Source organism: Calidris pugnax, unplaced genomic scaffold (assembly GCF_001431845.1).
Source record: "Calidris pugnax isolate Ruff unplaced genomic scaffold, ASM143184v1 scaffold245, whole genome shotgun sequence".
NCBI classification, from domain to species: domain Eukaryota; kingdom Metazoa; phylum Chordata; class Aves; order Charadriiformes; family Scolopacidae; genus Calidris; species Calidris pugnax.
The window spans coordinates 593,599-610,112 of record NW_015090982.1 but is presented as its reverse complement, the minus strand read 5'-3'; the positions used below and the strand labels follow the sequence as shown (position 1 = coordinate 610,112).

At 48.9% G+C, this 16,514-nt stretch overlaps 1 long non-coding RNA gene across 1 annotated transcript in view; it reads left to right on the top strand.

The window, feature by feature from the left end:
* The first annotated feature begins 2,909 nt into the window (after positions 1-2,909).
* The window catches only part of LOC106894824, an 82,731-nt gene continuing 69,126 nt past the window's right edge, over positions 2,910-16,514 (top strand). Inside the window, exons 1-2 of the long non-coding RNA XR_001413316.1 lie at positions 2,910-3,029; positions 9,793-9,910. This is a non-coding gene — a long non-coding RNA (uncharacterized LOC106894824). The remainder of the gene's footprint in view (positions 3,030-9,792; positions 9,911-16,514) is intronic.

Genomic DNA, 16,514 nt, shown 5'->3' with positions numbered 1-16,514 from the left:
CCCCCCCCCCCCCTTCTCTGAACTCTCTCATCAATCCACTTATTTTCTGCTTATCTGCTTGGAGCCCTCCAAGCCCCCTGAAGTTTCTTTTGAGCTTTTCATTCACTCGCAGATAAAAACATGCGCTTCCCAGTTGCCTTCGGCCGGGAAGGGCTGGTGTTGGGGTGCGAGGCCACTAGAGGGCGGAGGGAGATCAGGAATGGGGTGCGGGGCTCGGGGGGGCTTCCCGGCCTTGGGGGGGGTCTTTGCCAGCCCAGTCCTGTGTCTCTAATAGCTAATAGAGCCCCCCAAGCAGCCTAATAGCTGCGGGGGGCTTGGCACCGAGGTGAAATCTGACCTTTCCGGTGCCTTGGCGATATTGCCCATGTTTTGCAAGGGAAGCCAAAGGCTGTGCTTGGCTCCCGGGCTGTGCGGGGCCTGCGGCACCAGGTGCCCAGACTCAGGTTTGTCTGTCACTTCACTCCTCTCCTTTCCCATGCTCCGGGAGGCGGGTGTCCATGTGGGCCCATGTTGTGCGTGCTGCAAAGCTGTTAGAGAAGCTGTACAGCCTTGCCTCACCCCGCAGGGTGCCGTAAGAGAGAGCTTGCACAGACAGCAAAGACCCTTCTTCCCAAAATTGTTAGCAGGCTGCAGTCCTAAGGACTTACCCACCAGACGATGGAGCCGGCCAGGTCCTTCCTGGGGCCACCGTCACCAGTTGCTTCTTCAGCAGAGCAACACAAACCAGTCACAGAATCACAGAATGCTATGGGGTTGGAAGGGACCTCTGGAGATCATCTCTTCCAACCCCCTGCCAGAGCAGGGCCACCCAGAGCAGGTTGCACAAGAACTTGTCCAGGTGGGTTTGAATGTCTCCAGAGAAGGAGACTCCACCACCTCCCTGGGCAGCCTCTGCCAGGGCTCTGCCACCCTCAAAGTGAAGAAGCTCCTCCTCACGTTTAGGTGGAACTTCTTCTATTCAAGTTTGCACCCATTTCCTCTTGTCCTGTCCCTGGGCACCACTGAAAAAAAGACTGGCCCCATCCTCTTGACACCCACCCTTTAGGTATTTATAAGTATTGATCAGATCCCCCCTCAGCCTTCTTTTCTCTAGAGCTGATGCTCCACAAGGATGAGAGGCAGTGGGGACTGATGCTAAATGGCACTAAGAACGGAGGATGCTGGGATAAGGGAGAAGGTGGGGGCTTGTCTTAGAACAAGGGGGTAGAAGATGGCTTGGGGGAGCGGTAGCTTTAGTGAGAAGTGAGAGCAAAGCGGGGTTGGGGGGAGGCTGGCAGAGCTGGAGATGGTGGCCGTGTGTGCTGGGGCTGCGGGGCACGCAGGACACGCAGGACACGCCGGACAGGCACTTTGTGAGCAGGACACGGGCCACGGGCTCGGCTCGGCTCTAAAGGAGAAGAGGCCCCACAGCAGCAGCTTAGCGAGAGGCCTGGTGTTTGGTCTGTTCCACATCAATGGGGCGTCCAGCTGTGGCTGAGGATGAAAGCAAGCGAGAGAGAGAGGATTAAAGGCTCCCAGGGTCTCCTCTAACCCGCCTAAGACTCGCCGAGAGGGCAGTGTGCGGCTTCAGGAAGGCTTCTTCATATGGAAAATATTATGTGAGGGAGAGAAAGAGAAGGGGGAAGGGAGGAGGGAAAGAGGGAGACTTCTGTCCAGAGAGTGCTGGGGGAAGACTGATCGCAAAAAGGCATTTTGGAGGCTCAGATCGAGCCCAGGGAGAAAGTGCTGAGCTCTGCCATACCCGACGGAGCACAGGTGTGATGAGTTTGGGAGGCCTGCAGACCGGGGGGAGGTCCAAAATGTGCTAAGAGCACATAGCAGCAGGAAAATAAAGGGATGAAAGAGGGGAAAGTAGAGAAGGGGAACGAGGAGGCTGGCAAAAGGGAGGAGAAAGGAGAGAAATGGAGGGGGGAGGTGGTGAAAGACGGAATGAGGGCCACGGAGGAGAGCGGGAGGTGGTGAAAGGCCGGCTGTCTGCTCCATTGTGTTATTAACCAGGTCGCCAGGTGGAAGCGCCCCGCGTGCAGCCCTCCTGGCCCGCTCCCTACCCCGCCAAACTGCTCCCAGGAATGCTTGTGATGGAGAACAAATTGCTAACAGAAGTGAGACATTTTGCACTGAATGCAAGCAAGTTTCCAGTGAAAGGTTTCCTGTCAGCGGGTCGGGGCTGGAGGGTGTGGAGCCTTTCTGCCTGCTCTGGCAGAATAATCCTGCGAGTTAACACGCAGCGTTGGTTATAGTGCAGGATAAAGGACCTGAGGCTGGGCTTTCCTGCCTTCTGTTTTGGCTGCCACCGTTTGGCTGCTTTCATTCACCGTTATTTTCTGCTTCACCCGCGTGTGGCATTCTTGGTCTCATTAGCCCTTCCTCCTCTCCCCCGGCCGCCCCCCGCTGCTGCGATCTCCTGAGTATTCACAGGCTTCCACTCTACTTTCCTCCTTGATTTATACTGTTGAACTGAATGACCTTCCTTGACCTCATTTTCATGACAGTGTGAGCACACACACTGGCACTGGGCGAATGGCAAGGAGAGTCTCTACCTTGCAGTCCTGCCCTCTGGGCTGCAGGGACGTTAACCCTCCCGGGGGGTGGGTTTGGGGGGTGCTCACACGCTGCGGATGGGTGCCCCATCGCCGGCATCTGCAGCCCTGCCTTGCACACGTGGGAGACGTGGAAGGTGCTGGCTGAAAAATGCTGATCTGTGTCTCTTTGCACATATGGACGGTGTTTAGCCGAGCTGGCGTGTGTGCACGAGCAGTATGCAGGAAAATCCTCCTGGATATTTCACTCTGTGTATAGATGTGCAGAAATTTTCCCTTCTCCATCACCTGTGCTTCGAGGGAGCCCACAGATATATACGGTTTGTCCCTGTGAGAAATGCACACCAATGCTTTCTCTCCTTTCTATCCAGGTTGCTGTGTTCTTGGTCATCACTGCAGTAGCTGAAAACTTGCTTTCATGGGCCAGACAAGGCAAAAGCCAGAGCTGGGAGATGTGCACTGACTGCCTGGTATGGACACACTTGCAAGGTGAGGGAATTTCTACTACCACGAATACCTTGCTGCCCTGTGACTCCTCATGGAATAGGAGGACCTCTTCTCCCTCCTCCCTAGAAAACACATAGCCGAGTCTCTGTTCCCGGTTCTGAGGAATTTCAGACAAAAGTCTGAAGTTCTTAAGTGTAAGAGGAGCAGCCAACCCAAAGGTGCTGCTGGGGTTTGGAAAAGCAAGTCGGCCGTGATCCTGTTTGCCATCCTCCAGCTGCACCCCACCCAGACTCCACGCTGACGGCCCAAAGCCGAGTGTCTTCCACACTCTTTCTAAATAGTTGGCAAAGCAGCTTTGCCCTCTTCCCTTGCCCAGCGGTACATAAATCCCTTTGTCCCCTGGTCTGGAAATCTGCCTTCCTGTCCCTCCCTTCCCTGCCTTCCTGGGAAGTCAGCGTGGATATGGTGCTGCCGGCTTGCCTGTCTGAGCTGCTTAGTTAAGAATAATAAACAAACTCCTAAATGGAAGGATATTCTTTAAACCTGCCTTGTGCTGCCTGCCAGGGAATGCAGGCAGCAAAGCCCACCTCCTGTCCCCCCTCCAGCCCTGGCTCCAGGCTCTCCTGAAACCTGATCGCCTTTGCTGCCGCGCTGCACCATGGCCTCTGTGTGCACCTTCCCCCCTGACCCTGTCTGGATTCTCCTGTCCTTCTCCTGCCACACACCCGACCGAGCACATGCTCCTCGCTCAGACACACACTCACCAGAGGGGCACGCAGTGACACCGCTGCGTCTGGAAGCCGAGGCAGAGGTGTGCTGTGGGCACGTCGGGGATTTACACGTATTGCCCGTGCCCACCTCGTGCCCACACAAACACTGTGAGAAGTGATGCGAACGCCCACCATGCCAACACCCAGGAGATGCTCACCCCTTTGGGAAACCCACCCATCTTCAGTGTGTGCAGATCGGAGGCAGAAATACTCCAAAAAGTTCACAGACACATGGAAGTGCTGCCCACGCAGCCCCGGACAAAAGGAAGCATGGCTCGGGTCTGCAAAGAAGTGGCAAGCTCATATCACAGTGTGACAGCAGAGCAGAGCATACCTAACTGCAGGCTCACCAATAAACCCCACCAGCCTGTGTCCTGACTTCTCTCGCTCACCTCCTTTTGGGGAGGAGTCCATCCATCTCACTATTTTTCTCACTTTCCTTTCGTATATGTACACAGTCCCTTCACTCTCACACATCCCAGCTTCCCTACACATACCTGCCTGTCTGCTCTCCCACTCCCTGGAGGTTTCTTTCTCATACAAGGACACGCCACACACCACCCTCGTGCTTGAAATGCAGACCTTCTTGTACACAGCTGGTTTGCTTTCCCACTCTCTGCTCCTTGCAGCTTCTCTGACGCAGGTACATCTTTCCCTGTCTCTCCACGTTGCTCGTGCACCTTTCATTTAGGCACACAGCTGTCTTCTCCCACCTTCTCCTGCTTGTTCCCCCCCTTTCAGCTCCCACAGCTTCCCAGCTTTCCTTCCCTGTGGCCTGTTTTCCTCGTGCCAGCATTCATAGCGAGCGGGAAGAGGATGTCAGGGAGAGGCTGAGCAGTCCCTGGGACCCTCTGGCCCTGCCACACTTTTCAACCCACTTCTCATTTTTCTTCTTCTGTTCATGTAATTCATTGTTTTCGGCTCTCCTCCTCCTCCTCAGTGCCTGCTAAAGGGAACTCGGCTCCTTGCCTCCTCTTCTCTCCGTTTTCATCTTAAGAGAAAGGGAAAAACCCATTTTGCTCTTTCCCCAGCTCCAATTCCCCTTCCACCCCCACACCCTCCCACCCCCCTTCCCAGCCCTGAAACCTTTTCCTGATAGTGTTGCTGTAACTGTTCAATTAAACGAGCAATTACAAAATCAATCAAACCGAAACGTGTGCTGTGCGCTGAGGGGGGACCGACTGCAGAGTGGGGACGTCGCCGGGGCCCGTCCCAGCCTGAAGGCAGCTCGGCTCACACTCAGCTGAAATTGTCTGGGCTGATGGTGAGACCTTGCTCTGGGGGCAGGTACTCGCTTCTGCAGGGTCGGACTCTGCTGCGTGAAGCCGGAGCATCGCTGGTGTCACTCCACCTCCAAGCTTCCCCCATCTGAGAAATTCCTGGCAAAAGTGTTAGTATTAACCACGGCCTTTGGTTTGAATTGGCCGGGAAGAGGATGCCACTTGGAATAGGTCATTGGGGATGTTCAGATGAGGCTGGTTTTTGCAGCAGGAAGAAGGAAAGGAAGTGATGAGGGGGAAATGGTAAACCCAAGGCTGAGTTGTCTTGTGTAATTTCATGAGGTTACACCTGCTGCCTTCCTCTCTCCTTCCCTGTGTACCTTTCTGCTCCTGCTACACACTTAACACATGTCGCATCACTGTGTGCCATGGCTCTTTGCCACTCTCTGCTGTTTTCTCACCAGGTGACGCTCACACTGTCCTGCTCCCCACGATCCGTGTCTCCTCAGAACTACATCCATGATTTTTCACTGCAGGAATTCCCTTTTTGACACCTGCAGCCCTCCTGGTGCTGTCATAAGCGAGCAGCTGGGCTGTCCCAGCCACAAAAGCACAAATCCATCCAAAGTGATCACAAACAAGAGAAGGTGAGCTGGAGAACAGGTTGGATTAAGAAGAAAATGTGCAAAGCAGATATGTTTTGCTTCATACATGGGCAGAATCATGGCAGTTTTCCAGTGGCATGAGGAAGCCAGCTTTGGCACATGGTATTTGCAGAGGAGACACAGATCCTGCTCTTGAAAACCCCATCACCATCTCATCCCTTGAGAGGCTGAGGCAAACCAATGAGAATTTGGGACTGGAGAGCTTAATGGAAAGATGGCGAAGGCTTTGTTATCTGCTTATGAGAAACATACATGAAAGGAACGCCTTCTAGAAAGCCCTTTGCCCCAGTATAATCCCCTTGGGCTGTCAGGAGCACACCTCTGTCTTGCTGGTGGATTCTGGTCCTGCTCTTGGAGGAAGACTTCCCTCAGATTTAAGAGAAGTGGGGTTGGAGCTGTTTAATGAGATGTTCTTATCCCAGACTTGACCCTGATTCTGCACAGTCAGAAAAGCAGCATCCCAAAGGCTTATCATTCCTTTAAGAGCAGAAATCTGGCGAGTTTCCTAGGGCAGGAGTCCAGTTTGGCTTGAATTTTTAGTGAGTAATACTTAAAGCCTGGTCACCCTCCGGGTCCTGTGGAAACACAAGACTCTGACACTTCCTAATGCAGCAGGAGGTAACGCAAACCAATTTGCAAGGATGCTTTAACGAGGTCCCCCGTCCCCATTTGTTTTTAGTTTGGTCACGTCCCGATTTACCAGTTTTATATATATTAAAATATTGAAGACAAGCACTGATACACAGCTGCTGCTTTCCCCTTGTTGGAAGTCCCCTGTGTCTGATGGTGACGCTCAGCGCTGTTGCAAAGCTCATCTTTTCCCTCACCCACCTGGAAATGACAGGATTGAACCCCCTGCCCTGGGCAGGGACACCTCCCACCAGACCAGGTTGCTCCAAGCCCCCTCCAACCTGCCCTTGAACCCCTCCAGGGATGGGGCAGCCACAGCTTCTCTGGCCAACCTGGGCCAGGCTCTCACCACCCTCACACCAAAGAATTTCTTCCTGGTATCTAATCTAAATCTCCCCTCTTCCAATTTAAAACCATTACCCCTTGTCCTGTCACTGCACTCCCTGACAACGAGTCCCTCCCCAGCTCTCCTGGAGCCCCTTCAGATATTGGAAGGGGCTCTAAGGTCTCCCCGGAGCCTTCTCTTCTCCAGGCTGAAGGACCCCAACTCTCAGCTTGTCTTCATAGGAGAGGTGCTCCAGCCTCTGAGCATCTTTGTGTCCCTCCGCTGGAAAAACAGGGAAATATGGCCCCTGCTCAGGGTAATGCACTGCCCGCTCTGAGATGACCCCCCGGCCCCCCCCCTGGTGCTCCTGCAGCCCCCAGACTCCCCTCGGGGCCCGATCCTGCCGGGGTGGCCGGGGGAGGGAGGTGCTGCTGCAGTGCCACGTGCGGCGGGGGCTGCGGGATGCCACGCGGGTGGCACCGAGCAAAAGCCCTTGGTCACGTCCAGCTGTCTGTTTGCCATCTATATTTGGTCAAAAAATGATTTGGAGTTGTTTGTTTGTGGCTCCTTGGAAACCCCCCTTTAAGGCACGGCTTCTTTTGTTTGGTTACTTGGGAAAAATATTTTCCCCTCCTTCTTTCACTATTTTGAAACATAAAAAAAGCAAAGCTTTAAAGAGCCCAAGAATATCCAGGATGGACTGCCAGCGGCAGCCTCTCTATCTCTCCTCATGGCTCAGTGCTTGCCTTGGTCTTCGTCTCTTCCAGACACTCTGCTCCACCTTCTTGTAAATTCTGACAATGAAAACACTATTTAAATGTCCTCCAAGTTTCTCTTCCCATTGAAAAAGGGGATTTATTCTCTCTTTTTTTTTTTTTTTAATCAGAATTAATGTGATTCTAATGTGTTCCTTTTGATCTTCAGGGGATTTTTTACACTGATGATCCCTAATTTTGAAATGATTTTTTTTTTGTTTTAATTGTTTTAAAAAGCTTTAGTGAAGGGGAAAAAAAAATCCATCCTACTTCTTTGGCACATCTTTAACCTTTAAGTACCTCCGGAAAAAAAATATTTAAAATATATTATACATTTTTAAACAGGGTGCTTTTGACAGGTCAGTTTCAAACCTCTCTCTCTTTTTCTTGCGCTGTGTTGGAATAAGACAATTTTGCAGCTTGGATTTTTTTGACAGTTAAATTGCAATGTAGGCAGAGGGTGGAATAGGGATCCTGTCTCTTTAACTCTCTAACTAGACAAAGACTTTTCCCCTTTGAGAGCTGAGCCCGGGATCAGAACTGTCAGATGATCTCGTAGCACTTGGGAGAGTTTGCAAAGTCATAATTATATCTTTTAACCTGTCTTGCTCTTTGCAAAAGAAAGGTCCTATTATATTGAAATGAGATTATTAGCCATCAAATACTTTCTTTCTTGGGATTCTTCTTCTTTAAAAAAAATTCAAATACCTTAACTACTTTGCAATTGAATTTTTATAAGATTTACTTTTCACTAAATAAATGTTCTGTAGCAGCTATTTTTTAAGGTATTTTTAAAAGGGTGTTTTCAATATGCAGATGCAAAAAAAATCAGACTAAATGTCTGAAATGTCACCTGTATAATTAAAGGAAGGTAAAGTTTCAGAGCTCAGTTCAGGGTTTTTTCCCTGGCTTAGTTGGTGAGCTTCACTATTCAAAAACCCTGCTGCTTTTCCTGATATCATTGCCAAAAATATTTTTTTCCTGAAACCCAATCATTTTCAACCTTCCATTTTCTCTCTCTTTTTTTTTTTTTTGTGAGTGTCTTTTCTTTTTTCCCCAAATGTGAAAAAAAAAATCATGAAAATGAAACCCCAAATAATTGGAGAAGTGGTTTGGTATCTTTTGTTTTGTTTTGTTTTTAAATCCACACAATTAAAATCGCTGCACTGCAGTGTCAATATGTGCTTTAACAAAAGGTGACGACTGCATCAAAGCCATCAGGGTAACACCAAAAAGCTTAGTAAAATACGATATAAAATTCAAGTGAGAGCCTCTTTAAACTCACTCATCCCAGTACCGCTTGGTAAAATAGTTACACCCAAGTCTAATTTGAAACTTGAGATTAGTTCCAGGTTACACAAACAATAAATATTTGGCACGTGTTTAAATATCTTGCTGAATAAGGGCTGAAGAGATTCTAAAGTACTTGAAATCCATGAAGAATCTGGGCCTGATCCAAAGACCTTCTGGAGCCGGCAGAGGATCCTTCCACCTGCTGCAACAGCTTCGGCTCAGGCACCCCTTTGTTGGAAGTGACTGGTCACTTTAATGGAATGATTAAAGTGCTGTCATTTATAGCTCTATAATTCAGATTGTGTCAGCCTTTCCATTATAAACTCTCTTTCTTTGCGAGGGTGGGTTATGTCTTGGCCATAAAAATTCATTCTGAGATTAAATTCGGCATGTTCCCGTCTAACAAAGGAATCGTTCCTTGTGCAGACAAAACTCCCCATTAAACTCAGGGGATGCCAGGAGGTCACAACTAGTTTACATTTTTTAAGGGATTAGATATATTTAAATTTTTAAAAATGCTTTGCAGAGTACACAAGACCCAATCCTGCACCACCCTCAATCCTGGGAGTCACTTCACCAGTGTGAGCAGTTTAAGATAATTGAAGTAGTTTAAGATGCTGTTGCCATGAGGAAAGTTACTCATATTTGTATGTATTTGCTAACACCACTCTCTGTATGTTTGGTGCATACCTTTGGGAAGGTCCTTGGTTGCACACTGTCACAATGCCTGTGCATTTTCACTTGACTATATACTTCTTTTTTTAATTCCAAGGGCTAAGAATAAAGGCCATTATTTAATACACGTTTCCTTAACCTTCTCAAAAAGATGTCTCGGACATAATGAAAACCAGGAGACTGACAGATCAAAAGAACCTCCCTGATGGTAAATAAGGCCTGATTCTGAATGAGACCCACCTGGGGAAGCTTTGTTCATGAAGAACCTCAGGAGGGGAACGTTAGGAAATTCATTGAGCTGCACTTTATATAAACCTAAGCACCTGCTGGATGTTAAGCATGTGTTTTCTGTATCTCTGGAACTTCCTTCATGCTCCTGTTGCTTTGGTATTGAAACACCTCCCTGTCTTACCTGATTTTAATACTCACAACCCTATTACATATTAAATATTATTTTTTCCTTGGTTTATAGGACAAACTCGGTGCCTTCAAAGAAACTACCTGACGCTGGATCAGCGTTCTCTGTCTGTCCAGTTTTGAATTCCTATTTTCATGCTGAAGCTGCAACACCAGCTCCCTCCAAGTTCAAGGTAGGAGCAAATGTCTGGTTTTACTTCTGTATTTGCGTCCTTATATTTCTTTTCCAACCGGATGACTCAAGAGGAAAGAGCGGCAGATATTCATATAGTACCTCAATAAGCTGCCTTTAATTGTCTGTGTGTGCTAGAGAGTCGGGCAGGTAAAGCCAGAGAGCCAGCTCAACCTGTGTAAATTGGCAGTGTCCCCCTGGCTCACTGGAGCAGCTCCAGTTTACACCACTGAGGATCTGACTTGGAATTTCAAGGCTTTTCAGTCACCATCATAAATATCTCTTCTTTTTCTTGGCAATGAAATAATCCATAGAGTAGTTCCAAAAAATTAAAAGAAGTTGTTGGCAGATGTGTCTATTAGTTTGAGCTGGAGGTTTTTGGCTTTTTTTTGAGATTGGAGCTCAGACACGGGGCAGCATGGAGGCTTCTTAATGTCCACAGTAGCTTTACCTTTGGCTGTGCAGCAGCTGAGCTCTCCCTAGAGGAAGATCCTTTATTTCTCTGGGTTGACTGTAGAGAGGCACAGGAGGGGCTTAAATGAGAGGCTGAAAATACATAGTAAGAGGAATTCAAAACTCCCCCTTGTCTAAGGGACAAGCCACCCTGATGAGGCCAGAGGTCCACTGAAGTCCATTCCTTTGTTCCAGCCTTTGGCAGAGATGGTGTGTGGCTTCTGGAATGTAAGCAGTAGGTGATGTCTCACTTTGCGTGTTTGAAACATGGAAAATAGCATCTTTCTCAACTGCAGATTCCTATGGAAAACGTTCTCAGCCTTCTGGGAGTGAAATTCCTCTGCAGGGCAGGAGGTGTTATGCTTTTGGAAGCCCTGCAAAGTCAGGCCTGTCATTGCAATGGAAGGAGATTGGGGTTGGCGCCTCCGTGGGTGTGAGTGTAAACATCCATCTGGGTGTGCCAAGGAGAACGTGCCCTGGCTTTGTTATTGCTGAGGCCCGGCTCCACTTAAACTTTCTCCTGAGTGATTATCGACGTGCTTGCAGTTCCGGGGGACGTGGAAATTGGCTTGTTTACTCTCATTTGGCAACAGCCAGCTCTCAGCCCTTTGAGGCACTGGAGTGCTTCCCTTGAAGTCAAGAGTTGCTGTTCAGCAACTTTGCAGAGCAGATCTGAGAAGAAACCGAGCCCATCTTTTGGACAGAAAAATGAGCTCTTAATTGGTGCAGCTCACCTCTGCCGTACCCCACGCGGTCTCTTTCCTGCTGATCCCCCCGTTGCTGTCACCAGCCTGTGCTCAAACCCGCCAGTGCCGGCACAGACCGAGGTGAAAGGTTGTATAAATTCCCGTTCAGAGCTGAAATTGCCTAGATTTTTTAATTTGGTCCTGGGACTCGTTCAGGAAAAACGTCAAAGCTTTCTGCTCCGTTATTTGTGCTGAACTAAAAATAACTTTGGGGGCCCCACCTTAACTGAAACACGCTCCTTTGAAAACAGAGCAGTATACAAATTCCCATGGGCTGCTTCTCTTAGATTTCTGGCAGCTGCAAACCAAAGCCATCGGAAGTTAGAAAACCATCACTCCTTGTGGTGTCACCTTCCTGATAGAAATCAATGGCTCTATTGAAACACAGCAAGTGGCAGCTCCAATACGTGGAGGAAGGACTTGCTTTATTTCCAGCTGGACATGGCCAAGGCTTCAGTCAGAGCCGCCAGTGCAGTAACTAACACTGTCGATGTCTAAACACCAGCGTAGAGGAGAAGTGGCTGCCCCATCCCTGGAAGGGTTCAAGGCCAGGCTGGAGGGGTCTGGTGGGAGGTGTCCCTGCCCAGGGCAGGGGAGTTGGAACTCAATGATCTTTAAGGTCCCTTCCAACTCTAACCGTTCCATGAAAAGTGCTCTGCAGTAGAGGAGCTGCCCTCTGTATTGCCTTTTTCTTCTAATAATAGTGCAAAATCTGAACAAGGAGTCTGGGCAGCACCTTGAGTGTGCATCTGTTTGCTCTCCAGCCAGTCCTCTGCAGGGGTTGTCTGCTCAAGGCAGTGAAATTTGTGTTTGGGATCGCCATGATCCATGTGCAGGACCTTGTACTTGGCCTTGTTGAGCTTTGTGAGGTTCACAGGGGCCCACTTCTCAGCCTATCCACGTCCCTCTGGATGGCATCCCTTCCCTCCAGTGTGTCCACCTGGAGATTGCTGGTGGGCTGTCCAGCCACCCAACCACATCTATGTGTACACCTGTAAACACCTTGTCCTTGATTCCTGCCATAGTGGTTGAAATGGGCTGAAATGACATTTGCTAGCACCAGAGACCAGTGGAGACAGGATTTCTGTTGGTGGGGTCTTCCCAGTCAATACCGACTTCCTAAGCTTTCCAGAGGACCATTTCTCCTCAAGCAGCTCCACTCCTTTCTGGCAGGATGGTCCTATCACCCTCAGAATCTCAGGGCTTTACAGGTTGGATCAATGGGCAATTGTTCCAGAAACACATTGAACTGCCCTAGTCTGGGTTTCTCTTTTTTTGTTGTTGTTGTGGGTTTGTGGGGTTTTTTTCTTCCCCTTTTTTCTGCCTTTATCAAACCCCCAGAGATCTGAGCAAAAATAGAAAGAATAAGAAAACGAGTTCTATCATAACTTTTGTCAAGGGCAGAGAAATAATTTCCCGGCCTGCTTTACTCCTTCCCAGCCCCAGAAAAGTTTTATGAGCTGCAGCAATCAGGCTCTCAGGAGGTGCTTGAGAGGAAAAGGGAGGCCACAGAACCAGGGCCGTGTTTCCATCTGGTGTGACCCAGCGGCGTTTCAGCTGGTGGAGGCCGAGTGCCTTCCCCCGGCCGTGGCTCGGGCCGGTGACCCCAGGTTGTGGCAAACCCCCTGTGTCACCATCAGGGACTGACACCTGGCTCCTCTCTGCGGTGACCGTTCCTGGGGACTGAATACATCTTGATTCCATATTTTGATTTAACGGGCCCTGCACAATAATCACCTCTTAATTCACCCTCCCTCCTCTCTCCTCTCTCTGCTGAGGAACAGCAGACGGCAGATTTCATGTGCCATAAATATTTAGATTGTGCCTGTGTGTTTATAACACTTGCCGAGAGTGTAACTGGAGCAGCTCACACTCAGCAGCAACACCTGATGCTGGGGAAAGTTTCCATCACCTCATATGGACCAAACAGCCGTGCGCCATGAGCCGACCGCGCACTGGGGACCAGTAGCCGTGTTGTCCCTGCCCCTTCCTCCCCTGCCCCGCCGCTGAATAATAACAACAATAACAATACGGACGTGCTTCCATGTCCCTGAGGAGCTGCTGCTCTGAAAACCCTGGAAAAAAAAAAAGAAGCTGTGGCTGGGATTGAATTGAAACTTTTTGCAGCATTACCGTGGGTATATGGCACGGGGGAAGCACGTCCCCTGTGTGACCCAGAGGTTCTAGGCCATGTGCAGGAGATCCATAGTGCTTCCATGTGTCTCAGCCTCTCCAGCGTAGCCTGAGTGTCTTAATTGCATGGCATGGTTGCCTTTAAGAAGGTGGAATATCTAATGCAGGAGCTTTTTAAGAGCAGGTTAGACATCAGGAAGCACAGTAAAACTGATGGGCTTTGGGAGCACAGGAAAAGTCCAGCTGAAGTTCTAGACCCCGTCCCACAGCTGGCTGGCTCAGGCCAAGCTGGGCTGGGCTGGTTGCACTGGTTGATGTGGAGTGGGTAGACTGGCAAACTGGGCTCTCTGGCCCTTCCTTGCTGGAGCAGCAGCTCCACGTGGGCTCGTGGCCGTGTCCCCTCAGCCTCGCTGGCTAACACACAGCGGTCAGCCCTGCGCTTTCCAGAGCATCAGGTCTCTTAAGTGTTATGGAATTTTTTGTGCTTTAATAAATGTGTTTTTACTAATGTTTCTTTGGGGGAAAATATTTTTCTTTTGTTTCTCTGTGTAGCCTCTTTAGGACTTTGTGTGGAAGTGAAGCCAATAGCACTAGCTTTGCGTCTTTTTTCCCCGTCCTGTGCTTTTTTTCCTCTCTCGTTTTTTGGAGAGGAAATAAATCTCTGGTTTTAGTCCCTTCCCTTGCTCCTATTCCGCTTACCTGCTGTGTTCTCTGGTCTGTGGCTTTAGAAACAGGAGTAGTGACTCACTCACAAACTTAGGAAGGGTTTTCCTCCCTGGGCAGGTGATTTGATATTTGCCTGCTATGGGTGTTGCTCAAATCTTGTTCCTGGAACCTTAATATTTGTCATGGTCAAAGGTAAGATGTTACAAGAGATGGACTCTGGAGACATTCAAACCCCACCTGGACACGTTCCTGTGCAACCTGTTCTGGGTGGACCTGCTTTGGCAGGGGGTTGGACTAGATGATCTCTGGAGGTCCCTTCCAACCCCATGTGATTGATTCTGTGACTGCAAGTGATATCCAGTTTGGTAATTGTTGGGTTCTTTAAAGATTGGTCATTACCATCAATGGCAAATTTTGAATTTGGTGCAGTGAGGACTGGAACTAAGAAGGGAAAAAGAGAAAGAGAGAGAGAACCCTTCCTCATCTTGTTTTAGAATCGGTGGATGGAGAGGAAACATAAACTCAATTTTATGTGGATTATAAGGCACCTATAAAGAGAGTCATATGAACTGAGACACTTGGCTCTGTTACCCTAATGATACCTATGGAACAATATGTGAAACCTATTACACTATTCTGGCTATATGTGTGTATATATATATTTATATATATGTACTGAGAATGAGAGAGAGAGAGAGACGAAATATGGGGCCTTTATTTTTATTGGCTTCTGCAAAGAATAAATTACACAGCAAGGGCAAGGTTAAATTATTGTAAATGTCTGTATGAAAGGCATCACTTAATTATTAACAGTCCACTACAAATAAAAGGTACATATGCTAAAATGGCCTGACCTGCTGGATTGTGGGGTTTTGTTTAAAATTGTTGGTGAGGCCCACAGCTGACTTGTTCTCTGTCAGACAGGCTGGAAAAAGAGGCAGGGTAAGATTTCATTGCAAAGTGCCTTATATCCCCCTCTACCAGATGTCAAATGAATGCCTAGAAAATGGGTAAGGGGAAGGTGGGGGCTTTCTAAAGCAGGGACAGACCACTGTGAGGAACAGAGGACACGTAAAACCACCTGGCTGGATGGAGAAAGAGGGAAGCGCCAAGAAGGGACTGTAGGTAAGTCCACTGTAAAGTGGACTTACCTACAAAGGGTAAGAGTCTCTCACAGTTGAGCTCTTCACCCTATCCCAGTTAGGAAAAGGTTGGAACCCCTTTAAAGAGCTGGTTATCCCCATGTCCCATGGACCTGCTGTGCATGTGTCAGGATTGGGAGCTACACAAAGGGATAATAAACCCAGGAGTCCCATACTTCTACTTGGAAGAGGGGAAGACAAGATATTGGTCCAAGCTGCCCCAGCTCTGGGTTTGAGTGCTGGAGGCTCCCAAGCTGGCCACCAGTGTTGGATGTTGCTTTAGTTAAGGTAAGCTAACAAGAAAGCTGAGGCTGATGCTGCCATGTCACTGCCACTTGCTGTAGCTGGTCTGTACATCAAGCTTCTGGAAAAGGATATTGGGCTCCCTGGCTCCAGCTTCCCTGACTCTGGCAATTCCTGTGTTAATAAGAGCAGGAAGGTGAGGCTTTTAGGACCCTTGTGGAATATTTGTATGCTTTAAACAATCTTTGGATACATAAGGTACTCCTTTACTCTTAGTTCTTATTTCAACAATATCTCTGTGAATAAGTAGCACCATAGGGCAGAGCCTCCTTCCCTCCCTTCCCTCCTCCATCCCTTCCCAACCCAGCCAAGGTTGACTCCTGTCCAAGAGACTACTGTCAAAGGCAGCTCAAATGTATGAACAGGGCACCTTCCTGTTTGCATCCACTTATATTTGCAGAGCTTTTCAATCCTGGCCCCTGGAGGCCTTTGGGCTGCACCTGAGAAGTCTGCAAAGGGTAACTCAAAGAGAAAACCATCCCAGGATGGAATTTCCAGAGGGAAACTTGGACACTTCAACAGGTTGGGGGGAAAAAAAAAGCTAAAAATCCACCAGTCTGTATGAATGAAAGAAGTCACTGGAAAGCTCTCCCTTTCTCTCTCGTACGAAATTAAAACTGCTTTTGGCAAGGCACGGAGATGTCTCTGTGATTTCACGTTCGGCTGCAAGGCCAGACGGAATCCCTTGGAGCGGCTGGGCTGACCTCCTGCCTACGGCCAGGGATTCCCAGCAGTCCCTGGTGGAGCCTGGGCATCGTCCCTTCAGCAGAGGCATCCAGCCTTGCTTTAAGGATCCCAAACAATTTGAGAATTGATGCCTCTCATCCCCTTGGTAAGCTCTTCCAAAGGCTAGACGTGCCAACAACACCATTTGCTCATATGGAAAAACAGGATGACTAAGAAAGTACTCAGTGTGAGCTTGATCCTGATGGATTTTAATGCAGTTTGGCACCTGAGGAGAAGGGACAAAGAGGAGAAGCCCAAATCATCACTATTGAGTGGTTCTTACACCCGTCTGTAAGTGTGCTGCAAAGCATCCCTACCCTTGTCTTTGGCACTTAGATTTGGAAAACCACATCACGTTATTGTAGTGTGCTTTTAGAGTGGCCTTTTCAGCTGCTGTCTTCTGTGTCAGTGAGACATTTTCACAAAATGTCTGTCT